A 20,464-nucleotide genomic window follows, 5' to 3' on the forward strand; every position below is an offset into this window, starting at 1 on the left:
AACGAAATTAGAACACTCCCTAACACCATACACAAAAATAAACTCAAAATGGATTAAAGACCTAAATGTAAGGCCAGACACTATAAAACTCTTAGAAGAAAACATAGGCAGAACATTCTATGACATAAATCACAGCAAGATGCTTTTTGACTCACCTCCTAGAGAAATGGAAATAAAAACAAAAATAAGCAAATGGCACTTAATGAAACTTAAAAGCTTTTGCACAGCAAAGGAAACCTTAAACAAGACAAAAAGACAGCCCTCAGAATGGGAGAAAATATTTGCAGATGAAGCAACTGACAAAGGATTAATCTCCAAAATATAGAGGCAGCTCATGCAGCTCAATATCAAAAAAACAAAAAACCCAATCCAAAAATGGGCAGAAGACCTAAGTAGACATTTCTCCAAAGAAGATATACAGATTGCCAACATACACATGAAAGGATACTCAACATCACTAATCATTAGAGAAATGCAAATCAAAATTACAATGAGGTATCACCTCACACCAGTCAGAATGGCCATCATCAAAAAGTCTACAAACAATAAATGCTGGAGAGGGTGTGGAGAAAAGGGAACACTCTTGCATTTTTGGTGGGAAGGTAAATTGATAAAGCCACTATGGAAAACAGTATGGTGGTTCCTTAAAAAAACTAAAAATAGAGCTACCATATGACCCAGCAATCCCACTACTGGGCATATACCCTGAGAAAACCATAATTCAAAAAGAGTCATGTACCACAATGTTCATTGCAGCTCTATTTACAATAGCCAGGACATGGAAGCAACCTAAGTGTCCATCATCAGATGAATGGATAAAGAAGATGTGGCACATATATACAATGGAATATCACTCAGCCATAAAAAGAAGCGAAACTGAGTTATTTGTAGTGAGGTGGATGGACCTAGAGTCTGTCATACAGAGTAAAGTAAGTCGGAAAAAGAAAAACAAATACTGTATGCTAACACATACATATAGAATTAAAAAAAATATATGGTTTTGAAAAACCTAGGGGCAGCAAAGGAATAAAGATGCAGACATACAGAATGGAGTTGAGGACACGGGGAGGGGGAAGGGTAAGCTGGGACGAAGTGAGAGAGTGGCATGGACATATATACACTACCAAATGTAAAATCAATAGCTAGTGGGAAGCAGGTGCATCGCACAGGGAGATCTGCTCGGTGCTTTGTGACCACCTAGAGGGGTGGGAGGGAGATGCAAGAGGGAGGAGATATGAGGATATATGTATATATTTAGCTGATTCAGTTTGTTTTAAAGCAGAGACTAACACACCATTGTAAATCCATTATACTCCAATAAAGATGTTAAAAAAAAAAAAAGAGACTCCTGGGGAGGGCGCTGTAGAAGGTCAAACAGTGATCCAGTGCCCTGCAGACCGCAAGCCCACATACAGTGGCTGGTGCTTCTTGGTCAACGCTGACTTGTCTTCATTATTTCTCCCTTATTTCTTACAATTACCTCATGAGGTTGTTACAGTTACTCCCCTTTACAATGAGGAAGTTCAGGCCCAGACAGGTGGGCCAATGTGTTTCTAACAGTACAGAGCTACGAAGTGAGGGTGCTGTCATCCTAACTCCACAGCCAGAGTCTTTGAAGCATCTTGGAAACAACTTGCAGGCAGAGGCTACACAAAAGCAGAGGGGGGGGGGCTTCCCTGGTGGCGCAGTGGTTGGGAGTCTGCCTGCCAATGCAGGGGACACGGGTTCGAGCCCTGGTCTGGGAGGATCCCACATGCCGCGGAGCTACTGGGCCCGTGAGCCACAATTACTGAGCCTGCGCGTCTGGAGCCTGTGCTCCGCAACAAGAGAGGCCGCGATAATGAGGCCCGCGCACCGTGATGAAGAGTGGCCCCCGCTTGCCACAACTAGAGAAAGCCCTCACACAGAAACGAAGACCCAACACAGCCATAAATAAATAAATAAAAATTAAAAAAAAAAATTTAAATTAAAAGCAGAGGGGGTGCGTGTTCATGGTTGGAATTGTAATAGATGGTTGAGGTATACATATGATTTTAAGCACTTTACCCAACTCTCCCTAGTTCATCCTTGTGGTCAGCATTTATTCTCTGGTCGAAGAAACATTCAGAGTGGGTAGTATTTTTGAAAAGAAACAGTGATTGCTGGGAGCCTTCATGGGTTCGTTAAAAACAAGTCATGGGTTGGGCTTCCCTGGTGGCGCAGTGGTTGAGAATCTGCCTGCCAATGCAGGGGACACAGGTTCGAGCCCTGGTCTGGGAAGATCCCACATGCCACGGAGCAACTGAGCCCGTGAGCCACAACTACTGAGCCTGTGCTCCGCAACAAGAGAGGCCGCGACAGTGAGAGGCCCGCGCACCGCGATGAAGAGTGGCCCCCGCTAAAAAATAAAAAAAAAACAAAAAAAAAACAAAAAAATAACAAGTCATGGCTTGATGACATTCAGTTTCATTGGGCAGATACACTAAGCCATAAGACCCAGTGCTCTTAAATAAAGGGCACTGTGAATTCTATAAAACATTTGGCGACGTTTATAAATGTGTTACTGTGGACAAAATGGGAACAGGGGTCTGAAGGAGGGTGACCGCAATTAGATGGGCAGAAAGTGGGCTGAGCTCCGTGCCCGCAGCCTGAATGATGAGCCTCGTTTGGTTCAGATGCATTTTCTATACTGTGGCTGCAGGCTCTGTGGCTGTAACAATTCATTTTAATCAATGACCTAAATCACGGCAGCCTCATTTATACTGTGGAAAAGAACCTGGGGGAGAGAGCTCTTGTGTTGAATGAGAGGTTCCGAGGAGTACTGGGATGGTGCCTGCACCAGGAAGGTGGGTCTCAAAGGCACAGTTGTGGGCCTGTTGTGCCCACAGGGAAGCCAAGCCATGGTTTGTCATGGGGCTTGGACGCAAGGGTTATGATGCGAAGTTTAAGCTTTCACAGAAGGTTCATGGTATTTTATAATCAGTCCTGCTACTTAGACTACAGACACCCTCCTCAGGGTCTCAGAGGACTTAATCCAGAGAGCTTCTGATGGGTCTTTCTTCTTTCACACCCACTTTCCCACTAGCCCACTCAAGTGTGCCCCATCTACCCATCTACTGTCATTCACCAATCTGCTCACTCATCACCCATCATCCAACTACCTATTCATCTATCTACCCAATCTTCATTCACCCATCCATCCACTTACCCACCCATTATCCATCCATCAGTCCATCCCTCCATCCGCCCATCCATCCATCTTCCAACCCACCAACCCACCCACCTGTCTATCTACCCATCCTCCTAGATACAGCATCCAGCACGTGTCTGCTCTATCTCAGGCAGTGTACCGGGTGCTGGAGAGCTAACAGATGAGTTAATGCAGCTCCTACCATTAAAGAGCTCATAGCCTGTTTATGGGTGGGCATGTGTGTGAGTGGGAAAACAGAGGACAGACAGTCAGTGAGGGCATTATAAAGTGTGGAAGTGAGATCAGGCTGAGGCTCTGGGCAGTTTAGGGGCTCTAGAGGCCCCAGACATGATTATTGCCTGATAAATGTAATTCTCTTATCCCCGAGGCCTGGTGTTCTTCAATTCTTCCTCTTTCTACCATCCTTGCTTCCTCTTGACCCACCCTTCCCTTTTCTAGAATTATGAGAGCTGACAACAGCCAAGGGTTGGGGGAGAATAAATGAATTTCCAGCTAGTATATCATTGCAGAAGCACAGACTACTCTTTGCAGGTTTCACCCTGACCAGTAGCCATTTATCTGGATAATACATTTATTTATTGCTGCTTGATCATTTTGCATTGAGATATATGTGCAAACTTAAAGCGCCAATGATTTGCTTGCAAACATCAAAGGTAGGAAAAGAAAATGAAATTGGGCATATTAGATTATTCGGTATTGAATTCAACGTCGGCAGCCTCCCATTTTTCTCCATCTCCTGCTTTTTGTACAAATCAATTTACATGGCTTTTGCTGGAAATATTATTTAGCATCAAAATCTACGGGTAAAACCCAGCCGTGGTCATCATTCTCGTACCAGCAGGCAGTGAAATGTGGGGCAGGGTTGCTGCTGGGCTGGTGTCCGCGTGGCTGTGCTGCACAGGCCTTCCTCCCATCCCTCATGCCCACAGACACGTGCACACAGGCAAACGCGTGCACACACACGCACACACGTGCATGCACGCACACACACGTGCATACACGCACACACACGTGCATACATGCACACACGTGCATACACGCGCACACACACGTGCATACACGCACACACACGCACACACGTGCATACACGCACACACACGCACGATGAACCAAAGTCACTGTACTGTGATTGGGGGGATTAAAAGAATGAGTCATTGACGACTAGCGAAGGTCAGGCTTGTCTGTAAAAGCTGCCTGGGCTTGGGGAAATCACAGAGGGGGGCGCCTCTGGGTTCTTTCCTAGGAGGCTGCAGGGGTGATGACGCCCCGTCTTGGGTGTATGAGGATTCGAGCTCAAGTGTGGAGATGCACGTGTTAAACAGTGAAGTTCTCCTGAACCTACCCCACCACCGGGCCCCCAGGCATGCGCAGGCCGCACATCAGTGATGTGTGTGGGAGGGCGGCCACCGTCCAGGCCGCTGTGCGGACAGAGCCCCTGCCCCTACCACCGCAGCACGTGCGGCCAGGGCTCCTCGTTCCTCTCCGTGGGGCCTCTGCACCCACTCCTGGCAGCCTTCCTGCCTTCCTCCAAGTTCAGCCCCTCAGTTTCCTTACCCCTCCCTGAGTGCCCTTCTGTTACCAAAAGCTCAGCCTCTCTGTGCACCGGGGCCAAATCAAATCTCAGAGACAGAGTTTTGGGTGAAGTGGGAAGTAATAGCTTTATTGCTTTGCCAGGCAAAGGGGGCCACAGTGGGCTGCTGCTCTCGAAAACTATGTGCCCCAGCCCGGAGGATTTGATGAGGGGTTTACAGCAATGGTTCAAAGGTGGGGTCTCTGACAAGATTGGGGGTGAGCAGGGCTTCCACTCCTTAATCTCATCTCAGGTGGTCTGGATCTCCTCATCTTGAGGAGTTTCTCTGGTCCCTTTAATCTCGCCTCCGGTGGTTTCCTGGCTGCTCCTCCCTTGATTAGCAACTGTTCGAATCTGCCCTTCGGAACTCGGGGAAGGTCATGGAGGCTGGAATCTTGCCTACGGGAAGCAGGGGACACACGGGCCTCGTGCCCGGGAGCCCCTCGGGGCCCCGCTCGGCTTCACTCCCTCTACCCAAGTGATTTCTCTTCTAACCCAGGCCCCAGCCAGTCACGGGATCACATGACCCCTATTAATTTTTTATCTTTTTTTAAAACTCACTTTCATAGGTAAGTTTACCTGGCAGGGTAGAATGACATATAGGCCAAGACATGGAATATTTAGACTCTCAAGGTTCTAGTTGGCTTTATCTCTACCTGGATTGTAGCTCCGTGCAAGGCTCTATGTGGGTCTCAGTTTCCATATCTGGTAAGTGGGGTAATTCTGGCCTTGCTTACGTCATCAGGTTTTTTGGTTGGTTTTTTCTTTAAAATTAAAAAAAATTTTTGGCTGTGTTAAGTCTTTGTTGCTGCGCGAGGGCTTTCTCTAGTTGTGGCGAGCGGGGGCTACTCTTTGTTGCGGTGCGTGGGCTTTTCATTGCGGTGGCTTCTCTTGTTGTGGAGCAAGAGGTCTAAGCGCGTAGGCTTCAGTAGTGTGGCACGTGAGCTCAGTAGTTGTGGCACGCGGGCTCAGTAGTTGTGGCTTGTGGGCTCTAGAGCACAGGCTCAGTAGTTGTGGTGCACGGGCTTAGTAGCTCCGCGGCATGTGGGATCTTCCCAGACCAGGGCTCAAACCCGTGTCCCCTGCATTGGCAGGCGGACTCTTAACCACTGTGCCATCAGGGAAGTCCCACGTCATCATCATCAGGTTTTATAAGAATCACACGAAGGAATGAATGTGAAAACAGTCTGCTAAGTTAATCCACATTCTAGAGCAGTGATTAAACATGGACCTGGCGGGGGCCCCTGGCTTCCACCCCATTTACTGGCTGTGTAACTCCGGCAAGTTGCTCAGTGTCTCTGATCCTGGGATTCCTCCTGGGTAACACTTACTTCAGAGGGTTGTTCTGATGAGGGGTGGGGGGCAGTAACCGTTAACTGTGACCTGGTAGCCTCACGCTTCGCTCAGGGCCTGCTGCATTCTGAGCCTTTAGTGGTTGGTAGGGATCACTTTGCAGTTTTAAAAGGTTACTAAAGCATGTGGAAGTTGGATGATTGAGCAAATGGGATTTTACTTTATGAATCAGGAAAAGTTCTGAAAAGCTGGGATCTTTCCTAGGGATCCCAGAAAAGGGGAAAAGGGTCCGTTTTCTCCGTGGCATCTCCTGTCCTCCTCTGGGGCAAAATGAACACGAGGGAGGTAGGGGAGATTCTCAGAACCAGCCACCCAGAACCTGGGGCCCCGCAGGCCTGCACCTCCTCCCAGGGCTCCCCTGCCCATCCTCTGGTTCCTGCTCCCCGGGTGCGCCCTGAGCAGGCAGGTAGCCGAGCAGGGCCCCACAGCCCCTCCCACTTGTACTGTAAGCACCGCCCCCACCCCAGCTGGGTCTGCGACCATGCCTCCGCCTCTCCCCCCTCCCTCTTCAGTCTCCCGCCCCTCCTCCCCGGTGGCCCGCAGGAAGCCCGTCTAATGAGGTGCACTTGGCTGCCTGCTGGGGTGGGCAAAACTCCTCTGTCAGCATTTCTTCAGCGTCTAATAAACCACAGAAAAATTCCCTGCAGACAAAAGCTCGGCACTGAGGCCCTCTGCTTAGAAAGTAGTTTCCTCCTGAAGTTAGAGTGAAGTCAGTTTCCAGGGCTGTTCCCCACCCCACGGTTTCCTTTTGGGAAAGGATGTGGAGGGCTGAGGAAGGAAGAGGCCAGGAGACAGCCACTTGGAAATTTCAGGCTTGCCCTCCCTTCCCCCACCTCCCTGTCCCCTCCTCCCTCCCCTTTCTCCCTCCCTCCCACTTACAGGGTCTGTGGCTGCAGTGATGTTACGGTTTAAAAACCTGCAAACTCCACCATCACACCTTCTGCCAGAGTGGAGCGTGGTAGTTTGTTGGTGCAAAGTGTTTCAGTCCCTGAGACGGCACACCCGACATTTGTGGCTCCTTTACATGTTGCCACTTGGTTCTGGCTCGAAACCGTGGAGTTTTTGGAGTCAGGTGGACCTGGATTATGTTTCCAGATCTTCCTTTTAGTAGATTGGGGGCATGGAGATTCTCACATCCCTGTACACAAACGTGCACGCAGTTGGTGCCCAATAAAGGTGCAGTATTGCCCCGACTGGCATGTGTCTCTGAAGCTTCTCTAGAGTGTACAGGGGGCTCTCACACACATCCTTTCTTTTGGGCACTGCACAGCCATTAGGAAACGACCTATCTAGTCTGAGGTAGCGTCCGAGATAAACACAGTGGGACATTGGTTAAAGCGGTGAGAAGGTGAGAACGTTTTCTTGTGTAAGTGCTGCTGTGGGGCTGGTGGGGGGAAGGGGGGGCAGCTGAGCTTCATTCTGACTTAGCAGAGGTTCCCGGTGTTCCAATACGGGAGTAGCAGGGGCGGGTGAGTGGGGGTCTGAGCAGAGTCAAGCGAAACACCGCGAGAAGCAGGTGAGAGGTTGGGCGGTGTTGGTGCCGTGTCTGCTGACTGGCACTCATCACACTGGGACAAGGGCCCCAGCCTGCCGGGCAATTGCATTTCAAAGGCTTGGCTGCAGGTCCTTGAGAAAGACATTCCAGGGTGGTAGGAGATATCAGTACATATACATCTCAACAGAAGGATGGATGGAGGAAGGATTTACAATTTTAAGCTTTCTAAAGAAACTAGGGGTTCAGGAGTCCGCAATCAGGTGCTGGCTGAAAAAATGGCAGATCCTTTGGTGGCCTCGAGCTGTCTTCAGTGGCATTTTCTAGGGGACGTGGCCTTAGGCTGCTAGAAGCTGTATTGGAGTTTCTTCAGGTTTCCTAGTGTGCGTGTGGGCAGGTGGAGGAAATGGTTTATGTTGAAAGCTGCAGTTCTTCTCAGCCCAGGTGGAAGCCTGGTCTCAGCAGGCTCAGTGGACCCTGGCTAGAGTCAGTCAAGGACAGAGCAACGGTGTCAGCAGGAGGCCAGGAGTTGCTACTCCTCCCATTTTACGGAGGAGCAGACAGAGCCTGGGGGAGACCCACCCCGGTCACACACGAGTTATCAGGGTACCACCGTCACCCGGGGCCTGTGCCGGGTTTGCGCCTCTGGATGGAAGGAGATGTGACAATTCCATGTGACACTCCAAGGAAGGGCAATGAGCGTTTGTCCACCAGGCCCAGAGCTGCTCAGAACCAGGCCCCGAGCCTCCTGTGCCCCGTTCTCCGAGTCCCGAGGAAGGGCTCTTTGCTCCCTTGTTTATTCCCGGGGTGGGTTTGTTTTCCTCACAGTGGGGAGAGGGCAGTGAGGTGGCCCCTCTAAGTCACAGGGAGGTAGCTCTGTGCTCACAGCGGCCTCTGCCTTTGGAGCCCTGGTGTGGCCTCCAAGTTTTCAGGCTGGGACAGGCGGGACAGGATGTGGGACACCCTGAATCCTGCCCTGGGTGGTCCCATCACGGGCCAGATCTGGGGTGTGTGCTAGAGCTCTCACGTCCCTCTCAGCCTCCAGGGCACTGGGCTACAGTGCTCTCTGTCCGGTCTGGGCTGCCCCACCTCACTGGTGAGCAGATCGCCATGGAGTTGACCTCGAGGCCGGCTGGGCCCTGTTTTGGAAGAAGAACGCAGGGTGCAACTGGCTCCAGCACGCCAGGGTCTCCTGGACCTCTTTGGCGGCAGCTCTGTGAGGTGGGTGCCACTGTGGCTGGGCCCAGGCACCCGCCTTCTGGAAGCTCTGGGGTGGTGAGGGGTGCAGCTTCCTCCTCTGTGTCTTCCAGCACTGCCCTAGAGTTCCCCTGTGTCCTGTTCTCCATCTGAGGAGCTTTCTCCTTGGCTCTGTTCACGTTACACCAGCACCCACACAGCTGGGGTGTCCAGTGCAGGACCAGACGTGTCTGCTGGAGGGAAGTGGCCCCCGATGGGGGTGCTGGGATGGCCAGCTGAAGTGGGTGTCAAGTGGGAGTGCTGGCTGAAAGCAAACCCGGAGGCTGTGCCTGAAAGGGGCTGGTCCAGTGGGGAAGAGTGGGGTCCCAGCCACAGGAGGCTGGGAGGGGCAGAGCAGAGGGGGCTGGGAGCCAGGGCAGAGAGTGAGTGCTTGGGGAAGGCAGCTCAGAAGTTGGACCCCAGGGCTTGGCCAACAGGGTGTTAGGCTGTCACCAGGCCGTGGTCCACCGTCAGGTTCTCAAAAGATGACCGGCTGGAGGGGAATGAAGGACGTCGCGCCTCAGTCAACAGAAGCGCTGAACTGGCTGCGGGAGCAGGTCGTTTCAGACGCTGGGGGTCCTGGTTGGCAGGAGCTCCCCTTTGTTAGAGGTCCCGTCTGGTGCTGAGCACTTTCCTGCTCTGGGTCCTCTGACGGGTTGTTCTCTGGACTCCAGGGACCTTTTGAATGAAACTCCAGGGCCCACCGTCCAGACTGGTGGGCACAGGGGAAGAAAGTGGCATCAGACTCATGCTGGGTTGTATCACTTGTTATTCCTTCTGCGTCATTAGTCCCTGGGGAGCTGGCTTCCCCAGGGGTGGAGGGCAGTGGGGGTGGGGAGAACCCCATTTGTTATTCCCTTTCTTCCCAGCGTAGGGGGGCCCTCCTCCTTGAGCCCTCACTCAGGGGGCAGTCACCAGCTCTGGGCCTTCCAGGACGTACTTCACGGTGACCAGGTTCTCACGGGTAAGAAGGCAGGGGTGCCAATCAGTGCTGCCCGCAAGCAGGAGGTGCTCACACCAGGGCGGGACTCTCCCTGTGCTGGGCTTTATACCAGCTTGAAGATGCCCGCTGGTAGTAGGCGTCAGATGCCTGCATCAGAGCTCCCTGCGGCACTGTTTAAAATACAGACCTAGGGACCCACCCCGGGCCCAAGAGCCTGCGTGGAATCAAGTAGCCTTCAGGCTGGGGGGCCGGGAGTAGAGAGTGGCAGCCTCCCTCCCAGCCTGAGTCTGATGCTGGCCCGGGCATGGGTGGCGTGGGTGCTGGACCGCAGAATGCTCACCCTTGAACTTAGCCCAGCACTCAGAGGGACCCTTCCCGGTGCAGGGGGCATGCACAGAAGTCAGGGATGGGGCGTCTTTCCTGGTGTGTTTCTTCATCAGGGTTCTGGCTGCTCCCAGGTCTGCCTGTCTCTCGGTTTCATTCTATGTGTCTTAGAAGCACCATTCCTTTTCAGAGGAAGCTATTTTGACTTCAGCATCTGGGCCATTATTATTTTTTTCTCCTCCTTCTCCTTCTTGTCTTCTTCTTCTGGGATTCAGGAAGGAAACTCCTCCCTCCTTTCCTAAACTGCAGCGTCCTGAGGACCATTAGTCCGTGACCGGAATGGGCAGGGGCCCAGCGTCTGCACATGGCTGGCTGGGGACACAGTTTCCCAGGACCCACCCAAGATGATCACTCTGTTTCCTACCCACATCTTGATTTCCCTCTTCTTGTTCCAAGGCCAAGGGCACAGGTTTTAGGTCCAGCTCAAAGCTGGCCGACTTTGGACCTTCCTGTCTCAGATGGGGAACACCCTGAGGCCCTCGACGCCTCCTTTGAGAGCTCGGCTTGCCCTTTGACCTCCAAGGCTTGCAGTCCCGGGATCCAGGCTTCCTTCCGGGAGAGGTTTTGGGTGTGTGGCTCTGAGATGGAGGGTGGACCCATCAGCAGGCTGGGCCTCCTTTTCCCTGGGTACCAGTAAGATGTGGGTCTGGGCTTGGCAGGGCCAGATCCTCTGGGAGTGACACTAGCAGCCAGCCCCCCGACCCCCGTTGGTTTCCATACGTGTCTCCCCCAGGCCTCTGTGGGGAACCTGCAACCCCCTGGAGCAGGGCAGGACCATCCTCACTGCCCAGGTGACATGCCTCTTCCCTTGGCTCAGGAAGACAGACCACCAGGGTGGGGGCCACACCTTGTCTGCCTGAATCTTTGATGATCCCTCAGCTTTCCCAGCTCAGGGGTGGTGGGAGGGCTCCTTGTGTCCCGGATGGATGTCAGATCCAGGTCAGCACCCTTCCCACCTCTTCCTGCTAGGATGCATTTTGATTTGGGCTGCAATCTTCCTACAAAATCTCCCTTTTTTGTTCTACGCTGGCCTCTGGCTCAGCCTGGAGGGAAGCAGTACAGTGAGGTGGAAAGAGCCCAGCCCTTGGGAGGAAGCTGACCTGGGTTTGAACCCAGCCCCGGTGGTCGCTCTCCGGAGCAGGGAGTTTGCATGTTTTGCTCATTTGAGAGCCCCCAGCTCCTAGACCACGTGGTGGGTGCACAGTGCATATCCACTAAACTCACACACACACACTTACATGGTATTGTTACCAAAGAACAGGTTGGTAAGAAACAAACACCAAGATAACCCCAAACCTCCGGCTTCTGCCCAGCCAGCTCTCCCTCGCTCTGTGTCTGTGCATTGAAGCTTAAATCTGGGGGGCTTAAATGTGATCTCGGGTGGCCTCAGCCTGCAGCGGCTTGAAGCAAGATTTCGGTTCCCGGCCAGAGATGGAAGTCAGGCTGCGGCAGTGAGAGCACTGAACCCTAGCCACAAGCCCAGTGGCCGGTGACAAGGCCCTGGCCCGTATGGCTTTGCAGAAATGAATTTCCACAAAGATGGAAAGCAGTGAAACAAGTAAAGTGTTTATTAGGAGGAAAAGGAGTACCTGTGGATAGACACACAGGTGGGCTCACCTTGAGAGTCGCGCCCTTGTGGTAGTTTGAATCACTTTTACGGGGCATTTCTTCTGGGTTTCCTTTGGCCAATCATCTTGCTTTGGCTGGTTCTAAGTCTGCATTTGGTTTATCTCAGGGTTCTCCCGTGTGTGCACACGCATCTCTTAGCCAAGATGGATTCCAGCAAAGAGGCCGATAGGTAGGTTGACATCACCTTCTATGGGGTGGCCACCCTTCCCTTTTTGACCTTCAAGGAGACTTCCTGCGCATGTGTAGTCGAGGAGGTCTCCTTGACTTCGAGAATGAGGAACATGTGGCCTTTCATCTCTTATCTGGGCAGGGCTCAGCTTCTCCTCCCTCCTGCTATTTTGGACAATCTGTCCACAGGGGACGAACTCCAGCGGCTCAGCCCGAGGCCCATCTATCCCCTGCCTCAAATCCAGGCAGACAGACGCCTCCTGGGCAGCCTCTCAGGAAGTCGCAGCGGGGCGGGGGCTCCCCTCCTCCTCACTGATCATAAGTCCCTCCTGCCTGGTCTGCAGTCAGCCTGCCCGGATTCCTTCTCCTGCTGGGTCTGGCACAGCATGCTCTCTGTTCCCAGGAGCCCCCTTGGGGGGCCCCTGGCCTGGGTGCCCTCACAGTGCACAGCAGCTGGGCCTGTCTCCTGTGCACAAGCCCAGCTAATCGCACACATGGGCCCCTCTGCTTGCAGGCCGATTTGCATTGTGGGTGTATCCCTGGTCTCACAGGGGTCTGGTTCTGGCGCTCTGCCCTCTATGTTCCTCCTAAGCCATGTCTGCTTCCCACTCTGTCTCCTTATCTTCTGGAAACTATGAGTTTGGGGCCTTCAGGAGGTGCTTAGGTCACGAGGGTGGAGTCTTCATGAATGGGATTAGTGCCCTTATAAAAGAGACCCCACAAAGTTCCCTAGCTCCCTTCTACCAAATGAGAGTCCTAGAAATCTGTGACCCAGAAGAAGGCCTTCACCTGACTATGCTGGCACCCTGATCTTGGACTTCTAGCCTCCAGAACTGTGAGCGACACATTTCTGTTCTTTATAAGCTACCCAACCTGTGATATTTTGTTGTAGCAGCCCGAACAGACTAAGACGGTCTATCTCCCCACCTGCCGGACCCCTGAAAGGCAGCTGCTGTGTTCTGTACTTCTTTGAATCGGCCCTTATGTGAGTGTGTCCTGCATTTATGTTGAATGATCTGAGTACAGAGGGTTTCAATGACTTGAAATCTAGGGCAAATGACTTTTCAAGCCTGCAGATAGGAACACTAATCTTTTAATCTTAGTGTGGCAGTATGCAGGGTTTAATTGAGTTGTGTTGGGACGGTGACAATCCAGGCAGCTTAATAAATGCCACGTGGAGTGGAATCTCAGGCAGAACTTGTTCTGTGAGCAATTTTGAACTATCACGAGGAGGGAGGTAATACAGAATGAGCGCGGGGCGCGGTGTCTGGGGCTGGAGTGCCCAAGACCCAGCCTGGAGATCCCTTTTATGGGTCTAACGGTGCTGGTTTGGATGGACACACTCAAACAGCATGCGCACAGAGAAGCTTGAGTCCTTGGCGAAGTGAAGGGTCATGGGTGTTTTTAACTTGTGTCTGATGATGAAACACAATGAATCCTAGAACCCACTGATGATGGATGCTTAGTTTCTCTGCACATGGAAGTAAAGGATGGGCTTTTTTGACCCAGGACCTCAGGCAACGCCCAGCGGGTAGGAGAGGAACTCCTCCAACAGAAACGGCAGCTTTTCATCCGAACGTGCTTCTTAATGTTCATCCCAAGGTGGCCTTCCGTGGGCACCCTGGCAGCGAGGGGCCCCTAGGGCAGGATGCCAGTCAGAACCTGCTGGGAGTGTTGTTACCATGCAGATTCCCAGGCCCTGCCCAGGCCTACCGAACCGGAGACTTTGGGGGAGGAGGTGGGGCATTCATAGCTTTTGGAAGGTTCCCAGGTGTCTCTGAGGTCACCGGCTCAGCCGGCCTGCAGAGTGACATTTGGGATCTACTGCCAGGGCAGAAGAATGCCCAGCAGATTGACCTTGGAGGCAGTGTGACTGTCATCAGTGATGTATGACAGTGTCACCTCCCTCCCTCAGCTAGTGACCTTTCTGCCTAAAGGTAGAACTTATATTGACTGAATGCCTACTATGTGCAAGGCCTCTGCAACTCTGTGAATTAGGAACTGTCACCATCCCCATTATACAAATGACACAGCTGAGGCACAGAGGGGCTTGAGTAACTGGCTCGAGATGGAACCAGGGCTGGAGGGTGGCAGAGCCCGGCATTCCAACCTGGCCTGCTAACTGCACGCCAGCTGCTACCTGCGCTCTGGACTGTCTCTAGGTGCGGTGTCCTATAGTCCCCAGAGGTTAGCAAGGGCTGGAGTAGCATTCCAGGCACTTCTGCTGCTGGCTGAGTGTCCTTGGAAGGCCACTCCCCCCTCAGGCCCTGGCCCCATTATTCCATGGTTGACTCTCAGAGCTGCCCCTCAGGCCTGAGGCCCGCCACTTCCTTTGCACTTGGTTTCTTGGTTCCACAGGGAACTGAGCTGTCATCCAGGTAAAGAGATGGGGCCGCCTTGGTTTCCCTTTCTAATTTGGGCTCCCAGCTCTGAAGAGAAACACCTTTCCTGCTTCCTCATTTTGTGAAATAAGTTTTAAATTAAACTGTATCTGATACTGTGCTCATTGTAGTAAATTTGGAAAATCAAAAGTGTAATGATACAGAAAATTCACCCACAGTTTTCCCATTCGCTGTTAGCATTAGCACATTTTTCTATCCAGTTTTTTTTAACTTGTTTTCTCTTTCTTTTTTTTTCTTCCAGTTTTACTGAGATATAATTGACATACAGCACCATATAAGTTTAAGGTGTACAGCATAATGATTTTTTCTTTCTCTAAACTGAGCGCATACTGTAAATAAAGTTTTGCATTCTGGTTTTGGTTCAACATTAAATCAAAAACATTTCCCCGCATCATTAAAACAGCTTTTTTGTACATATTTTTCATAGTTGCATTATGTCCCATTGATGTGATAATTTATTACTTAACCACTTTCTACGTTTGGGTTGCTTTCCCATTTCTTGCTTGGATGTGAATGCTTGTCAGACATCTTTATGTGTCAGTTTTTATCCCCATCTTTGAGAGATTATGTAGAAGCATTATCTGTGGGTTGTTACAAAGGCTCTTAATACAAATTTGCAAATTGCTTTCCTGAAGACTTGTGCTAACTCATCTTCCTGCCCTTGTGAGTTAATATTTGACCTCAAAGAGATGCTATGGGTCCTCGATTCTGAAGTGACCCTCCAAATTAAACTGGGGCAGAAGGGACATGGGAGCAGCCCATTTCTCCATGATGGGGAGCCCCCCAGGATGTTCAGCCTCTGTTAAGGGAGCACGTGGTCTGTTGGCCTAGGAGGACAAAGCTCACCTTTAGCGGATTGGGCAGGTCATATCTGCCTGTTAAGCCTGCTCTTTCATTTTAGAAGGTCCACTGCCCACCTAACGTCAGAGAATTTCACATAGGAATGGCTTTTAGATTTTGATAATGTTTCTGCTCAATCACTTAGCGGAGTCATTATTTTAATTTTGTTTTTTAAGTGTTCCAACTTTCCATGCCCCTTCCCCGCTCAAGATCCAGCCCCAGAGTGCTTGAAGGAGGAGCGGAGGGCTGACCACCACTGCCGGTGTCATCTCAGCGCCACGCGGGCCCCAGGACGTCTCGGCGTGCACGTGCGCACACACGGACACACGCACGCATGCGTGCGCACCACCTGGAGAGTGTAGGAGAAAGTGAGCTGGAGTCTGGGCACTGCCACGCCCCCTCCCTTTTGTGCTTGGGATGGAATTATCCGTTAACCCAGTGCTGGTTTTCTGTTGGACCTTGGTACCTCTTCAGAAACCTACTCAACGCTTTACCCCAGGAAGTCGTTGCCATTCAAAATAAATTAAAATGACTGATACTTTGCACCGAAAACTGAAGCGCACCTCCATCCCCATCTAGCATACGTCATAGGCTGTTGTGCTGCGAGCTCGTTGTACCCCCTTCCCTGGTCCCGTCCCCTCCCTGTCCCTTCCCCAAGCTTCTTGCAGGAAGGAAATGGAAATGAGAGACTGGGTGACCGCTGGTGGGCTTTACGTGGCCCTCGGTGATATTTTGAGGTGTAGTGGTCCATGCAGGGCCTTTCAGCTCCCACTTCACCAATGGCTGCATTACCTGCTTGTGCTTCAGGCTGCTGTGCCCCTCCCCATCCTGAACTCAGCTGGAGCTGCTGGTAAAGTGTCAACTGTCATGTCTTGGATTGTCCATGTCTCTTCTTGCCTGCCTGTAGTGGACTTTTTTTTTTTTTTTGCTATAGGCTCCTCTAAGGAGTCATTTTCCAAGGGTAAACTTAGGAAGCTGATGGGAGCCGAGGAAACTTTGAGGATGGGGAGGCAGGAGGCAGGTGGCCCTCTGGGGGTGAAATACCCACATCTTCTCCCTGCTCCTGCCTACCCTTCACCAGCTCTGTTGCACGGGGCACCCAAGCCATTAGTGGCCACAAGTTGGGCCCTGGCTGATGGGGCTTCTTGAGACCCAGTGGACTCTCTCGGGAAAGTACGCGGGATCCTCATGTCCAAGGCCTTGTCCCCACGTGAACTGTGAGGTCCTCAGAGTGGGGACCACCCCGACAATGCTGCCTCTTCCCTCGGTGCTGACTTCTGGAAATGCATAACTGACGCTGTTGCCCATCCTCATTCACCAACAGTTACGGAACCCCTCTGAGTAGGCGCCGTTCCAGTGCTTGGCGTCCCTTGCTTTCATGAACCTACATTCTTGGGGGAGGCAGAGGGATTAAACAGTAAACACACCGTGCTTCATAATTCATACAGTGTGGTGGAAGTGATTAAGTGTTTGTAACAGATGAGTAGGACAGTATCAGTGGCCTGGGGGCGCCAACTGTAATTTTACCTAGGTGCCACGGCGAGCATCTGGCATTTCGGCAGAGTCTTGAAGGAGCTGAGGGTGTTGACCGTGCAGATGTCTGTGGAAAGGATGTTCCAGGCAGAGGGAGCAGTAAGTGCAAAGGCCCTGGGGCAAGCGTGAGCCACAGTGAGGCCATGTGGCTGGAGAGTGCAAGGGCACCTGAAGGGAAGGCATCGGAGAGAGCTGGGGCCAGGCCCACGGGGCCTGCAATCCTTCGCACAGACTCGGGCTTTCACTCTGAGTGAGGCAGGAGCCTGGCTGGGGTTGTGGGGATGGACTGTGGACGCCCCGTTGGGAGGAGAGGGCAGTGATCCAGACGGATGCTGACAGCAGGTGGGACGAGGGGGTTAGCTGTGACGGTGGTGAGAAGTGGCCAGATGCTGAATGCATTTTGAAGGTAGGGTTTTTGACCCAAGCAGACAGAAGCATGGTGTTGCCATCAACAGAGATGGCAAAGGCTGTGGGTGGCACAGGTTTTGAGGCAAGAGGTGGGCACGCAGAGCTGGAGGAGGAGCCCACCAGCACCCAGGAAGCTGGGCTGATGGATGGGTGGCAGGCTGTGGGCCGAGGCTGGTGTCAGCCTGTGGAGGCTCTCTGCAGAAGCTTCTGTTTCCTCTGTGCAGCGGGACAGTTGTCAGGCGAGGGTGAGGTTGGTGAAGGTGTTGGAGCATTTGGGGAGAGACAAGCAGGAGACAGCACTGCATTGCTGTGTAGAAGAGGGCAGCCCTGGGGCACGGCGGGGACACACGTGAGCTTCGTGCCGTGGTGGGTGAATGGAAGAAAGCAGCAAAGCAGGGTGATGAAGGGATGAAGGGGTCACCCGGCAGGCAAAGGGCATGGTCAGCAGGTGCTGGCTGAGGCCAAGGAGGCGTGCATGGAACGTATGAAAAGAAATCTGTAGAGACAACGGGGGCTGGAATGGCCAGGTATGAGTTCTTCTTTGCTTTATTACGTAGTTGTATGTTTCCCCATTTCTTTCTTATCTCTCATCCGCTCCTCGCTAATATAAAACACAAATGACAGCATCTCAAATGGGAATGGTGACTGAGCTGGAAATGGGATGCATGTTCTCCAGAGACAGAACCATGGCCTTTGCCCCTTCCCTTCTGAGTGGGTTTGCATGAGGGGTGTGGGGAGGTGAAGCCGCATTGCCCCTGTGGTTTGGATGAGGCTTAGTTGGCAAAGGTGGAGACTGCCCTGTCCCTTGCAGACTCTGAATCTCTCCTGCCTTCCCTTCTGCATCGCTGCAGGTCAGTCGCCCAGAACTACACTTCGTAGGGTCCCCTTTCTCAAGGTCTGGCAGAGGCAGCTGAAGGGAGGCCCTGGTGTGAGACCCGGGAGGTGGAAGAGAAAGGGACCCTGTGCCTGCAGGGTGGCAGTGGGTGACAGATTCTGAGAGCCGGCTGCTCAGTGAAGGGGGCGCCAGCACAGTTTCTGTGGCCTCCTTGACCCTCGCTCCCAGCCTTCCAGCAGTCGTGAAAGCCTTCAGTTCTCTGCTAATAAGCGGGATACCTCGAGAGGCTCCTGGGCTGTTCACCAAACCCCTCCTGATGCACCCTGGAAGGCCGCTGTTGCGGGATGTTGGGCCACGTGCCCCGACTGTGCCAGGGCGGGGAACACGGTTACTGATAATCCCTGGACAAGTGGACACAGGCGCCCCACCTGCCCTCTCTGTAGGGAGGGGTGGAAAGGCCGTGCGGGGCTCCGGGGTCGCTTAGGGAATGGTACGGCGTCTACATGCCGAGTTAGATGGATTTACAGATGGTGTTCTCTATGTTTAAAGTTTCCTCATAAAACCGATGAGTAGTCTTAAAATATTTCTACTAATAAACTGTGGGTTGATGCTAATAGTAATAACAAAAGCAGAAGCCATAAGAAATGGCACTTGTACTCCCAGCAGGGACTTTTTTTTTTTTTTTTTTAATGGAATGTACACTTTTTTTTTTTTTCACATTTATTTTAAATTTATTTATTTATTTATTTATGGCTGTGTTGGGTCTTCGTTTCTGTGCGAGGGCTTTCTCCAGTTGCGGCAAGCGGGGGCCACTCTTCATCGCGATGCGCGGGCCTCTCACTATCGCGGCCTCTCTTGTTGCGGAGCACAGGCTCCAGACGCGCAGGCTCAGTAATTGTGGCTCACGGGCCTAGTTGCTCCGCGGCATGTGGGATCTTCCCAGACCAGGGCTCGAACACGTGTACCCTGCATTGGCAGGCAGATTCTCAACCACTGTGCCACCAGGGAAGCCCAGGGACTTTTTTTTTTTTTTAACATCTTTATTGGAGTATAATTGCTTTACAATGGTGTGTTAGTTTCTGCTGTATAACAAAGTGAGTCAGCTATACATATACATATATCCCCATATCTCCTCCCTCTTGCGTCTCCCTCCCACCCTCCCTATCCCACCCCTCTAGGTGGTCACAAACAACCGAGCTGATCTCCCTGTGCTATGCGGCTGCTTCCCACTAGCTATCTATTTTACGTTTGGTAGTGTATATATGTCCATGCCACTCTCTCACTTCGTCCCTCCCTGTGTCCTCAAGTCCATTCTCTTCGTCTCCAGCAGGGACTTTTGTTGCTTCCGCATTATGGAGTGAAAACATTGCTGAGCTGGTTAGATATTATATATTTGTATCATTAATAAAATTGTAAGAAATTATGTAATTTTAAAATAATTGTCTATGTACTGTTTATCTCGCCAGTCAAGGTGATAGTCTCAGTGTGTGTAATTGTCCAGCAGGTTAGGAGAGAAACACATGGTGATCATCCTTGGATGGAGAGGCCCGTTAGTGTCCTCCCGTGGTGGGGGTGCAGTGGGGGGCAGCTCTGAGGAGTGGAGTGTGTGGACACAGGGGGAAGTTAGATGCAGAAAGGCTATCTTTATCTTCCCATTGTATTCTCTAACTGGTAGTTTTCTACCGAAAGCTAATTATCTTTGGATATAATTCTATGTTTAGACACTTAACTAAATTCTCTTATTGTTCAAGTAGCTTTTCAATGCATTCTCCTGGTCCTTCCACGTATACAAATAATAATAATTTTGCTTCCTTCTTCCCAATTTTTATATTGAGCCACTAGCCTCAGATTGAACTCTGTATCAGCAAAGAATAGAATTTGAATGCACGTGTAAGCTATTCTAGAACTTAAAAAAAAGACAACATCAAAATTATTTCATGGAGCTAGCATAAAATTCAGCCCAAAACCTGATAAAAAGAACACAGAAGTAAAAATTCATATTGATTGATGCAAACACTTGAAATTAAGTTTTAGCAAATGAAATCTCTAAAAATATTTTTAAAATAATGCAGTACAATGCATTCCAAGAATGCAAGAATATTTTACTGCCAGGAACTACTTAATATTAGAAAAAAGAATTGGGAAGTAATTTCCTGTATTAAAGAGTCTCAAGGAAAATAAAACACCATCTATGATTATCTCCATTAAAGCCAAAATGGCATTTGATAAAAATGTACAGTCACATCTAAAATAGGAATAGGTAAACACTCCCTCCATGTAGTAAGAGAAAGAAACTCAAACAAGAAACCAGCTTCCATGGAACAGGGACACACTGAGAGCCTGTCATTAATGGCAGAAACAAGGTAAAGATGATCATTTTCATCATGATTCTTTGACACTGTCCTGAAAGGACTAGTTAATAGAGCTAGAAAATAAAAAGGAATAAGATATAAAAATTGGGAAGAAGAGAGCAAAATTGTC

Source organism: Balaenoptera borealis (genome assembly GCF_965194805.1).
Source record: "Balaenoptera borealis genome assembly, chromosome: 6".
Classification (NCBI taxonomy): Eukaryota; Metazoa; Chordata; class Mammalia; order Artiodactyla; family Balaenopteridae; genus Balaenoptera; species Balaenoptera borealis.